Source organism: Danio rerio, chromosome 5 (genome assembly GCF_052040795.2).
Source record: "Danio rerio strain M-AB ecotype USA chromosome 5, GRCz13ab, whole genome shotgun sequence".
NCBI classification, from domain to species: Eukaryota; Metazoa; Chordata; class Actinopteri; order Cypriniformes; family Danionidae; genus Danio; species Danio rerio.
This window is the reverse complement of record NC_141025.1, coordinates 3,775,001-3,787,500: the sequence shown is the minus strand read 5'-3', so window position 1 is coordinate 3,787,500 and position 12,500 is coordinate 3,775,001. Positions and strand designations below refer to the sequence as shown.

At 36.6% G+C, this 12,500-nt stretch overlaps 1 protein-coding gene and 1 long non-coding RNA gene across 39 annotated transcripts in view; one reads left to right on the top strand and one right to left on the bottom strand.

The window, feature by feature from the left end:
- Window positions 1-12,500, bottom strand: part of LOC147843792 (uncharacterized) — a 1,319,745-nt gene that overhangs the window by 977,891 nt on the left and 329,354 nt on the right. The window lies entirely within an intron of this gene.
- Window positions 1-12,500, top strand: part of tspoap1 (TSPO associated protein 1) — a 252,455-nt gene that overhangs the window by 144,671 nt on the left and 95,284 nt on the right. The window lies entirely within an intron of this gene.

The following is a 12,500-nucleotide window of genomic DNA, read 5'->3' as shown; positions in this document are numbered from 1 at the left end:
ATATATATATATATATATATATATATATATATATATATATATATATATATATATATATAAGCATCAATTAATATTGCAACAGATATATTTTAAATATTTTATTTGAATTTTAAATTGCGTTAAATAAATTTAGAAATATTGCATCAAATATAGATTTATTCATTTTCCTTTTAAAACAAAATAATTATATTGCATCAATTATTGTTGCATCAATTATATTTAAAAACAGTTTTTTTATTTTAAATTACTTCAAACATATTTTTAAAAAAAAGAATTTTATATTGCTTCAATTAATATTACATCATATATTTGAAAATAAATTATTTTGCGTTATTTAATATTGCATCAATTATATTTATAAAATGTGTAAATAAATTTTCAATTAAATGTATTTTATATTGCATCAATTATAATTAATATATATATGAATTTTTTTTATTCGCATCAAATATTTTAAAATGAAATTGTTTTTGCCTCAATTAATATTGCATCATTTGTATTTAAAATATTTTTGTTTTAAATTGCCTCAATAAATAAATAAATAAACAAATAGATATAAAAGTTATAATTTTAAATGGGATCAATTAATATTGCCTCAATTATATTTTAAATATTTTATTTTTATTTTAAATTGCATCAAATATATTTTAACTATTCATTCATTTTCCTTTTAAAATTAAATATTAAAGTGCAACAAAATTGCATCAATTACATTTAAAATGTGCTTTTTGTTTTAAATTACATAACATATTTAAAATAATAGCATTACATCAGTTAATATTGCATGAATTATATTTAAAATATTTTGCATCAAATATTCATTTATTCATTTTGCTTATAAAATTAAATAATTATATTGGATCAATTAATATTGCCTCAGTTATATTTAAAATATTTTATTTGAATTTTAAATTGCATTAAATATATAAAAAATATTATTATTATTATTATTATTATTATTATTATTATAAACTTTATTTTACCAGAAAAGACACATTGAGATAAAAATGTATTTTACAAGAGCGTCATAAATAGGCAGTACATGTCACATGGGTCTAACTAACAACAAATAACAACCAAAAAAACAATTGACTTGTTAACATAAATCACACATTGACAAAAGTTTTTTACAAATCTATTAAAAATAATTAAAATATTATGTTGCATCAAATACTCGTTCATTTATTTTCTTTTTAAAATAAAATAATTATATTGCGTCAATTAATATTGCATCAATTACATTTAAAATGTTAGATTTTTATTTTAAATTCCATCAAAAAAATTTTAATAAAAATTTTTTATATTGCAACAATTATATTTAAAATATTAAATTTTTACTTAAAATTGCATCAAATATATTTAAAATGAAATAATTGATAATTTGCATAAATTAACATTGCATCAATTATGTTTTTGTTTTTTATGGTAACAGATTGGTAAAGACTTTCCACTATTGTTGCTAAATGATAAAAAAATGTGTATGTAATCAACAAAACAAAATAATTTGCTATCTAATTATATATTGGATGTTTTAGACCAGGCCAACTGTGCTGTTAATTTAAGTCAATTATTTTAATAATAAAAGAATCTATATAATGACTAATATTAATATTTATAATCTATACAGTGACGGTGGTTGCATATTTGATATTATTGGGCTCTGTTTGAACGTTGATTGGGCAGCCCACTACTGTAAAAAAATGATATGATCAATTATTCATGACAACACATGTTTTTATAATAATTATAACATAATAACCAAAGCAATGTTTCTAACTTCACTTCTTAAGTTATAAAAGCTGTTTTAGGTCTGTTTGATGTCACTTAAGTAAAAAATTACTTTGATTAAAATTGAAGGCATCCAGTAATTTTTTACAGCGTGGTAGTAATTTTCATGATCAGATTTAGTTGTAATGCGAGTCATTATACACTCACTTGCCACTTTATTAGGTAATGGACATAATTTTATGACCACAATGTGTTCCAGCAGGATAATGCACCATGTCAAAGCGTGAATCATCTCAGACTGGTTTCTAGAACATGACAATGAGTTCACTGTACTCAAATGGCCTCCACAGTCACCAGATATCAATCCAATAGAGCACATTTGGAATGTGGTGGAATGGAAGATTGGCATCATGGATGTGCAGCCGACAAATCTGCAGCGACTGCCTGATGCTATCATGTCAATATGGAGCAAAATCTCTGAGGAATATTTCCAGTACCTTGTTGAATCTACGCCACAAAGGATTAAAGCAGTTCTGGAGACAAAAAGAGGTCTAAGTTGGTACTAGTAAGGTGTGCCTAATAAAGTGGCCAGCGAGTGTCAGTTGTCTAATAAAGTGGCTAGTGAGTGTAAGTCGTTTTGCCTGTTGATGTTTGATGAATTGTTCACATTTTGTGTAGGCATGAATAATTTTCACGGCTGAAATAGTTTCATGCAGTTCCTTTTTCTGAACTTAGAAAAGAAGATGCTAATGCTAATGATATGTTCATTGCTATTATAGAAGGAAAAGCAGAAGAACATTGTGTGTTATTCAGCAGATCTGAGCTGTTTGTGGAGCGGCGTGTGATAAGCCTTCAATTAGAGCTAATGACAGTTTTGAGGCTGATTATGAGCGCTTTAAGCGGATTTCTCAGTTTGGGTTTCTGTGTAAACTTACATTTGCCTGCTGCAGTCATTTACATTGTGTGTTACAGACCGAGGCTTTTTATTACCACATTTAATTCCTAAATTAAATCTCTATTTTATAGAGGTGTGAACCTATACTGGTCTCACGGTTCGGTTACGATTATCATGCCATCGATTCGGTTCAATTCGATATCTCGGTGCATCACGGTGCATTGACGATGCTTTCCATATATAGTGTTATATTTTAGGGGGGAGGCTATAACATGCTGTCTGTATAAACACACACACACACACACAGCACAAACTGTCTCTCATTCAAACACATACACAAACATAGACAACTTCAAACAAACAAACACACACACGCACACACACACACACACAAACAAACACACTTAAGCCCTTGCAACAGGGAGAGCTCGCGCTGAGCAGAGCAGAAAAACGAAAAAAGATAAGCACTTTTCCGACGGTCCCTTACAGAGAGCTCCTCTCAGCGCGAGCTCTGCCGGCTGAAGTAAACGTAGACTGCGAGGGCTTAAACGGAGCAGTGCTCGTAATGTCGAGCGAAAAAAAGAAAGACAGCTGTGAAACATAACCAGCTTTGTCTTTCTGTAGGAAACACACTTTAGATCTTTTTAGGGTAAGAGGTTTTTGAGTTATTGCCGTCTATAACTGAAAGTGTGTCAGGAAAATCGAAAACAAAACCAACTGAAGCGCGCTCATTTCTTGCGCCCTACTGGATGTACAGCGCCCTTAGCATTTGCCTATGGTGCCTATGCCACGGGCCGGCTCTGAGTTGGCTGAGTGTTGTAAATAACGGCGCTCACCTCCCTCGCGACAGAGCGCATAGGAGATAAATGACGTCACTACATAATAACCGGTTATGATTATTACTGAATCGATACAGAATTGTCCGCGTCTGCATCGCGGTGCACCGAAGAAACAGTTAATTTTGACACCCCTACTATTGTACATCTTTTATGATATTAACTCATGCTATAAAGTGTTAATTGATTACAAAGATTATATAATTTTAATTACGTTTAATTAAATTTTTTTAACAAGTGTTTATATTAGTTTTGCACTTTTCAATAATTACCGAACTATTGTAATAAAAAATACAATAGTAAGCATGATAATACAAAGAAAATAATGGTAATAATAATTTACATTTTATTTATTTTATTTGTTTATTTGGCTGGGACATTGTACATTAATTTGCATTTATGCAAATGTACCACAATTAGCCAGAAGGCTATTTTTCTCCTGTTGTTTCTGAACAACCTAAAAACAATAAAAAAACAATACAAGCATTATGCAATCAATCAAACATAGTTAACAAGTACTAAAATAGACGAGGTTATGTAGATGTTAATTTTAAAAAAAAAAGAATATATAGTAGGGATGTAACGGTATCAGAATTTCACGGTACAGTAATACCTCGGTATGAACAGCACGGTACGGTATTTATTGAATAATTTACAGGAAAAACAAAACTAATGAAAAGACTCGAAAAAAGTGGCAAAAGTGTTTATTTACCTGAGCACTGAACACATCAATGACATACAAATCAGCCATCTATCTGTAAGTTTCCAAACAGGAACTTCAATTTTTCAATTTTAATAACAAAAAACTATTAAACCATATAAAAAAATAAAGTTTCAGTTTAGTAGTGTTGAAAACTCATCACATTCAACATTTAATCACTCACTCACTTAGATAGAGATGGGTTTTTAAAGGAAAATTGTCATATAACTATAATCTGGTAAAGCTGGGATCTCTGGAAATGTCCCCTGCAACAGAAAAAACCCCTCTCATTTGGGACTGAGGTTTCTGGGACAGAGAGATATAATTTAGCCAAGGTTGACAGCAGTGGGTAACGTTGTGCATTGTCTCTCCCCCACTTGGAAGGACAAGCCATGAGTGAGATAGAGGTCTCTTTGCGGTACAAGTCAATGGCTGTTTCTCAATATGCGTTCTTCAGCGGTCTTGCGTCCTCGTGTTTTCGTGCGACGTCATCATCAGCTGCCCAAGTTCAGTTCCAATACTCAAGACCGCAAGTACGGAGGACGCTTGAAACTTCCGCGATGTGTTCTTGATATCGAGGACGCACCGATGCAGACTTGAGCAGCGAACTCGCTCTGGAAGTCCCAGAAGTCTTTGCGACTGGAGGTGGGAAGCGCAGCATTTTATCTAGATTTATTATTAAAGTTCAGAGATTACACTTATTTACCTCAGGAGTTTCCCTAAATGAAATGGCTAAACATTACCATGAACATCTTAATAAAGGAATAAACACATTAAGGGTGTTTGTTTGCTGAAATTCGTATTAAAATCTTTTTTATTCATATTGTGCAACATATATTTATAATGTTTTTATGCAAAGTATATATTTTGAAAAGGGGAAAAATAATAAATCGTTGTATGAAGGCTGTAATGTTTAGATAATTTACCATTTAAAACACGTGAAGGTCATGTGACCATCAGGAAGAACGCAGCCTCTCAATTCTCAAAGGACGCGTTCTCTGCCCTCGCGGACTGCTGAGTTCGTTCTTCCGAGGACACCTGGCAAGACCGGTCTCCACAAGAACACAAGTCCGTTCTCTGCGTTCTTGGAATTGAGAAACAGCACTAGTCTGCATCAATCTGAACAGTGTGCTGTGTTCTCCAGTCCCCATGACTGTTATTAGTCGTATTCCCTGACTTATATTTCACCACAGTCTGGCAGTGCCTGCATACTGTTTATTTCTTTGTCTGTCACCTTTTCTCCTTTCTCGTATCTTTTTAGAAAGAAACCGAAATGCTTCCACACATCCGATTTAAAACTTGCTTTAGGTTCGATCATTTCCAGCTCTTTTTCTTCCCCGCTACTAGCAGCACACTCCATTTCCACATTACTGGATCTGTAGTGACAACAGACCGCAAAGGATGATGTCCACGCCTAGGCTGATGGGAATTGTAGTTCCCGCTACCTCCCGTTCGCTTCATTCGCCTGAGCAAACTTTCTCAGAAATATAGTTTTATTGAGTCATGCGCCTACGGTAATATTGAAAAACATTACTATTGCGGTATGGTGGTATTCACAATATTGTTACATCCCTAATATTTACAAATTAAACTAAAACACCAACATTTTGTAATAGATGGTAGGCACAAATGGAAACATGCTAGGATTATTCTAATAGGAAATATGACACGTCTGAGTCTCTATAAAGCAGATTTTTAAATGTTTGTTGAATATATTAAAGGCGGTTATATCCCGGATGCTGCAGCTGTAACTGAAAAGGCACCCTGACCAATGGTACTTTTCCGGAGTGGGACAATACAGTCTCCTCGGGCTGCCCCTCGTGTTGATCTGTGTGTGCTGTTCCTGACGTTTACAAACTGACTGAGAGGTGGGGATGACAGACCATGAATGATTTTAAACATCAGACAAATGTTTGAGTACTTAATGACATTTTCCCAGCTTAACAGTATATGTGTTTGTAAAATGCAGCTGTGATGATGTCTTATAACAGGGGTCTCAAACTCAATTTACCTGGGGGCCGCAGGAGGCAAAGTCTGGGTGAGGCTGGGCCGCATAAGGGATTTCACAAAAAAAAGTCCTCAAATGTCATTATTAACAGTTTTAATTATTTCTTCTGAACATGAAGTGTCCTGAACATTAATAGAACATTGAGTGAAGATTATGAACAGTTCTTCTGAACATGGCATCTTTTGCCTACTCCTTGCTGCCAGAGACTTGACAGCGCTTCTTCTCACAAATCTGAACCACATTTGGCTTTAGAGCGGAAGCAGTTGAGACCCTCAGTATGGCTTGAAGATGATCATCATTAAGTCTAGACCTGTACTTTGACTTATTGAAGTCCTAGGGAAAAAAGTGGGGGAACTCACTCAAAACTTTCATTCCCTCACCTAAAAAAAAGGTGTATATAGGCCTATGTATAAATAAAACACCCCCACCCCACTCCAGTCAGTCTGTACCAGTCTGTATCTACCTATAATATCAATATATATAAGATGCAGGGCAGGCACGTGCACACATAGGGCTCAACCTGTGCAGAGCACATGCCCTTTTTAGTCTTGCATAGAAAGTGCCCTTCCAAAATGATCAAAAGTGCCCCCGCGACGCGACACACCCTCGGTCCCGCCCTTCAGTAGGCGCACGATAACACCGCTCTTGAGTTCGCGCGTGACAACACAGCTGATCAGAACGCGCACGACAACGCGCATTGAGTGACAAGCGCGCTGTGTACGGATAGAATCAGCGGAGCGGGGAGCGCTCTCTCTCCCCGCTCCGCTGATTCTGTCAGAGTACAGCGGTCGGCGCGGGCCACAAAATATTGCACTGAGGGCCGCAAATGGCCCGCGGGCCGCGAGTTTGAGACCCCTGTCTTAGAGGCTTTTTATTCAGTATTTTAATTGTCTGTTTGTAAATTGACTCTATGGGTTTTAGTGTTGTTTTGTTTGCCTGTGGCCAGGTTGTTAGACAGTGTGTGTCTGGGCGAAGTGCATGTATGAATATGTAGTCCAGAAATGGCGGAATTGTAGTCCATAAGTTATTGTGAGTGAGATCCAGCGATCTATTGAAGTACGATCAATCGTGACACAATCACTGAAGTCTTTCCGCTGTCAGATGACAGGGAGCTTTTGAAAAAGTACACAGGTTTGCAAACCCCACCTAAAGTTACAAATAATAGCGCTGATGAGAGCAATCATGTGGTGGATGTTGATCCGCCAGCCGAGATCAGTCGAGTGTTTTTGGAGAAGGTGCCTGAATCTCAATGTGTTGCATTCACTGCGTGTTCAAATGTCAGCCAAATGTAAAATCTAATACTGCACACATCATCGCCAAAGAAGTTCGCCTTTACTAAGTTTACACTGAAGTTGCGGCTCATTACAAAAAGCGGTATTAAACCGGTGTTCATCGCGAGAATCCTTCTCCGCCTGCTTATATATTGGGCCGGCTGACTCGCCTGCTTTATTCCACAAACACAGAGAAATGAAGATCTGCTCATAACCAGACTGAGCATTTAAAACGACACAAACCCAAACCTTTAAAGAGTGTCAGAAGTGAGACTTTTCTTACTTTCTTTTGTCCATTCTTTCTTGAGATCAGTGGTTTAAAGTAACTCATTACAAATACTCAGATTACTGTAATTGAGTAGTTTTTCTCAGGAATTGTAATTCACTAAGTAGTTTTATAAATGTGTATTTTTACTCTTCCTTGAGTACATTATTAGTGCAGTATCTGTACTTTTACTCCACTACTTTCCTTCAATCTGCAGTCACTACTGTATTATTTCTTGTCTATGCGGATTAGAAAAATCAGTCCTGTAATTCCCGTCCAATCAAATCACACATAGAAGGTAAATCACCTCATAATGAACTACCTCAACACATGTGCAATTTACATTGCAGCAAACTGTTTGGAAGCTTAAAAGTGTCCAAGAAGGTGTTCTTAATCTTCACACGCCTTGAACCAGAGACTGTTTAGATCAGGGATGCCCAAACATGGTCTTGGAGGGCTGATGTCCTGCGGATTTTAGCTCCAACTGGCCTCAACACACCTGCACGGATGTTTCTAGAAAGCCTAGTAAAAGAGTGATTAGCTAGCTTAGGTGCGTCTAATTGGGATTGGAATGAAACTTTGCAGGACACCGGCCCTCCAGGACCGAGTATGGGCACCCCTGGTTTAGATGCATGTCACTGATGAGTAGATGATGGATGTTTACTGTATGATGATCTAAATGGCCTTAAACATCCAGCAGGCACAAGACGTCAACATGCTGTCAGACTGAAATTGTACCGTAACGTTGTGGAGACGCTGCATTTTGTTTGAAAATGAAAATCGGGTTTACATCAGAACTCAACGTCAGCCCAATGTCATTGTCCCACGTCCAACCTAAAACCAACCAAAAATCAACGTTTAATGAAGTTACAGCTTGACGTTGTGTCGACGTTACCATCATGACATCTATCAGACGTTAAATTTTGGTTGCTATACCTGATGAATAAATGTCAGTATTTGACGTCAATATGACGTTGGTTTAAGATGTTGGCTCTACATTGGGTTTTGGTCACTTTCTAATAACCTAAAATCAACCAAATGTCAACGTCATTTGATGTCATTATTGCACATCAAAATAACGTTGTCCTTAGACACTGGCTAGACATTGAATTTTGGTCACCTGACATCACAACCTATATCTAACCTAATATTACCGTCTTATGACGTTGTGCGCCTGCTGGGCAATAACTAAATGCACTACAGAATGTTACGTTTACACACACACATCCACAAATTAAATATAAATGCATCAACTTTTAACAGCATAATACTCACTACTCTTGAGTACTTTTAAAAGGGCTACTCTTTACTCCTACTTTGAGTAATATTAACAACAGGTACTTTTACTCTACTCACACTACATTTTTAGGCAAGTAATGGTACTTTTACTTAAGGATGCTTTTTCAGTACTCTTTCCACAACTGCTTGAGGTCTGTATTATTTTTCTATTTAGTCACTGATGACCGTTTTGCAGCTTTCAGCATTGAATTGAATGATTTATTACAATCTTTCGTTTGTTTTGTAGCAGAAATATTATTTATTAAATGGACATGCGTATAAAACAATAGTGCAAAATAAACATTTCTTACTGCAATGCTTCATTTTTCTCAAAATTACTTTCATAAAGTAATAGACTTTTTATAACACATGACTTTCATTAAAGGTCATTCAGGGCAGCATGGTCATGAGAAATGTAATTCCTTGTTACTATTATTGTCATCATCGTCACCATTATTTGAATCATACTTTATAATTATTAGACATTCATTTTGGAATTATTGCACAAATATCAATAAGTCATCACAGCATTAGTTAGATAGTTGTTTTGTTAGTGGGTTTTGTTAGTTCTCATTGTTGTCTTCAAATACAATAAATCCCTAATATACTATTTGCAGTGGTGCTCATTCGTTTTTGATGGGTGCTCCTGGATTTTTTTCCGGTGCTCCTAAACATTTGAAGTGCTACCAAATAAATAAGTTAATTTCGAGCCCTGACACAGAGAATCGATTGGCACAGTTCAGCACGATTCTCTAACCAGGCCGAGAACAGTTTGTTTTGTGCCGCGCCATTCCAGGCTCAGTGGAGAAACAACCGTAACCGCATCGAACTGTTCTTAGAAGAGCGACTATTGACATTGATGACATCTATGACACTGATTAAAAATTATGGACAAAGGTCCATTGTGACACCTTAATTAATCCCTTTGTTTTACCTAAATGTACAGTTGAAGTCAGAATTATTAGCCCCCTGAATTATTATCACCCCTGTTTAGATTTTTTTCCCCAATTTCTGTTTAATGGACGGAAGATTGTTTTAACACATTTCTAAGCATAATAGTTTTAAAAACCTATTTCTAATAACTGATTTATTTTATCTTTGCCATGCTGACAGTAAATAATATTTTACTTGATATTTTTCAAGAAACTTCTGTACAGCTTAAAGTGACATTTAAAATCTTAACATTGGTTACTAAGGTTTGTTCTGTACACTATCGAAAAATATCGGGGCTAATAATTTTGTCCCAAAAATAGTGTTTAAAAAATTCAAAACTGCTTTTATTCTAGTCAAAATAAAACAAATAAGACTTTCTCCAGAAGAAAAAATATTATCGGACACACTGTGAAAATTTCCTTGCTCTTTTAAATACCATTTGGGAAATATTTAAAAAAATATTTAAAAAAATCAAAAGGGGGCTAATAATTCTGACTTCAGCTGTATATGTTATCTGCAATATGTTATTCCATTTGGAAAGATATTGCATTTACTCCACCACAGTTGCAGCTCTAAGGCCCTGTTTACACTGCCAGTTAAATGTGACCCAATCCTGATTTTTTGCTCATGTGACACAGATCGGATCTGTTCTATAGCCGTGTAAACACGAACAAAACGCATGCATTCGGATATTCAGAGATGGGTTTCAGGCCTCCTTCATATGTGTTAAAGGGCCATGAACCTCCCCGTTTCAGCAGGATGTTTTCACACCTCTAGTTTGGAAAAAGTCAGAAAAGTGGGTGTGTCTAGCTCTGTTTGGGTGGGCGTTTAGGGGGAGGAAAAATTGGCAGGGTTTGAATAAAAATGGGCAGGGTTTGAATAAAAATGGGCAGGGTTTGAATAAAAATGGGCAGGGTTTGAATAAAAATGGGAGTTGCCATTTGGGCACGCGCTTCTGACCGAGTACAAACAAACACAAACTTAGGGGAGACGCATGTGTTTAATGATGGTGGGATGTTTGATACCACACGTCGTATAAGAGGCGTAAGTTTCTCTGTAACTCAGATGCACTCGGTAGATCAGAAAGCCCATGTGTGTGGAGACTATCCTGTCACAATTGCGGCGAAAATTCAACACTACGGTCGGCAATACTTTGCTTACAGTGTTCACGTGTTTACACACAGAGCGCAGCATTTACAGCGGATCATTCAATATTGTAGTGATATTAACGTCCTGTAAACTAAGTAACTTAGAAATCATTTTGACTTAGGTCTGTCTGTAAACACTGAAAGAGTACAGCTGACCATACCAACTTTAACTTTGCCATCTGAACGAACAAAGAAAGGGCGCTGATCACACACACTTACCAAATCTGTAGAGACAGGACAATCAGCACATACTGGAGCTGCGTCTTTTTTTAAAGGAGACGAGCAGCAAAAAGTCCAGCAGCGCTCATAGAGAGAAAATGAAACAAAACCTTCAAATGATGATAGCAACACTGGCGACCCGTATCTCCAAACAATTCTTATTCTTTTCCCACAACTTTTGGCAACATGACGTGTGTCGTCTCTCTGCCGTCTGAACACTGTTTCAGGTACAGTCTAAGAAAGCTAGCATGCATATTAATGAAGTTGCAGCGCATTCATAATGGAGCGCGCTGATTGGTTTGAACCAAGCCATACTCATGAATGAATGCAACACTCTCAGAGACGTAATATGGGACGCCTTGGTACAGACGCCCAGTCTGCACGCTGGAATACACGCTAAGATCTCATGGCCGTGACGCAGCTTCAAAAATACGTTTCAAACCGGAAGTACGAATTTGCTCGAAATAACGCAAAAACAACCAATTTTCACTGTTTAGTGAGATATATGTGTCCTAATAGCGCAGTGTGGGACACATATACGACTGTCAACAGCTCACACATGTTTTTTTGGTGTTTCGTGACCCTTTAAGAAATCAAATATAGATGGGATATGTGACGATGCGACTGTCATGTAAACAGGCAGATCGATTTATTGAGGCGTTACGTTCTGTACATCATTAAACTTGCGACAATGTGCTGCTTCTCCGTGGTTTAGTGACAGAAAGAAGAGCGTGTGTGGAGATGCCGATGCGGGAAACAACATCAGAGGAAACAGAGGAGGAAAGTGATCAGTCGCCACAATTTGCTCCCACCAGACCTGAGATCTCTCTCGTACCCACACATTCCTCTAAATGGTGGAGGACATCATAAAGCATATAAACCATAAGCGCAAGCTGCGATGACGAATCCTTTCCCACCTCCTCCTCAAAATCATTTTAAAGTTGGGTGAACTTCGTGTTGTAACTTTTGCTTTTTGTCGCTATTAACACACGCACTGCGGGCTACACGTAATACAACTGTATTCTCTTTAACACCAGTGCGCACACAGGCAAAGGCTACATCTTCAACTACACACACACACACACACACACACATCAGGGCCATACCATTACATAAACTGCATGGGGGTAAATCTGGACTAAACCATTCACTGCTTATACTACACTTCGCATATTTCGCAGAGCTAAAAGCAAGACAATTTCTTCCATCATGGCACAGA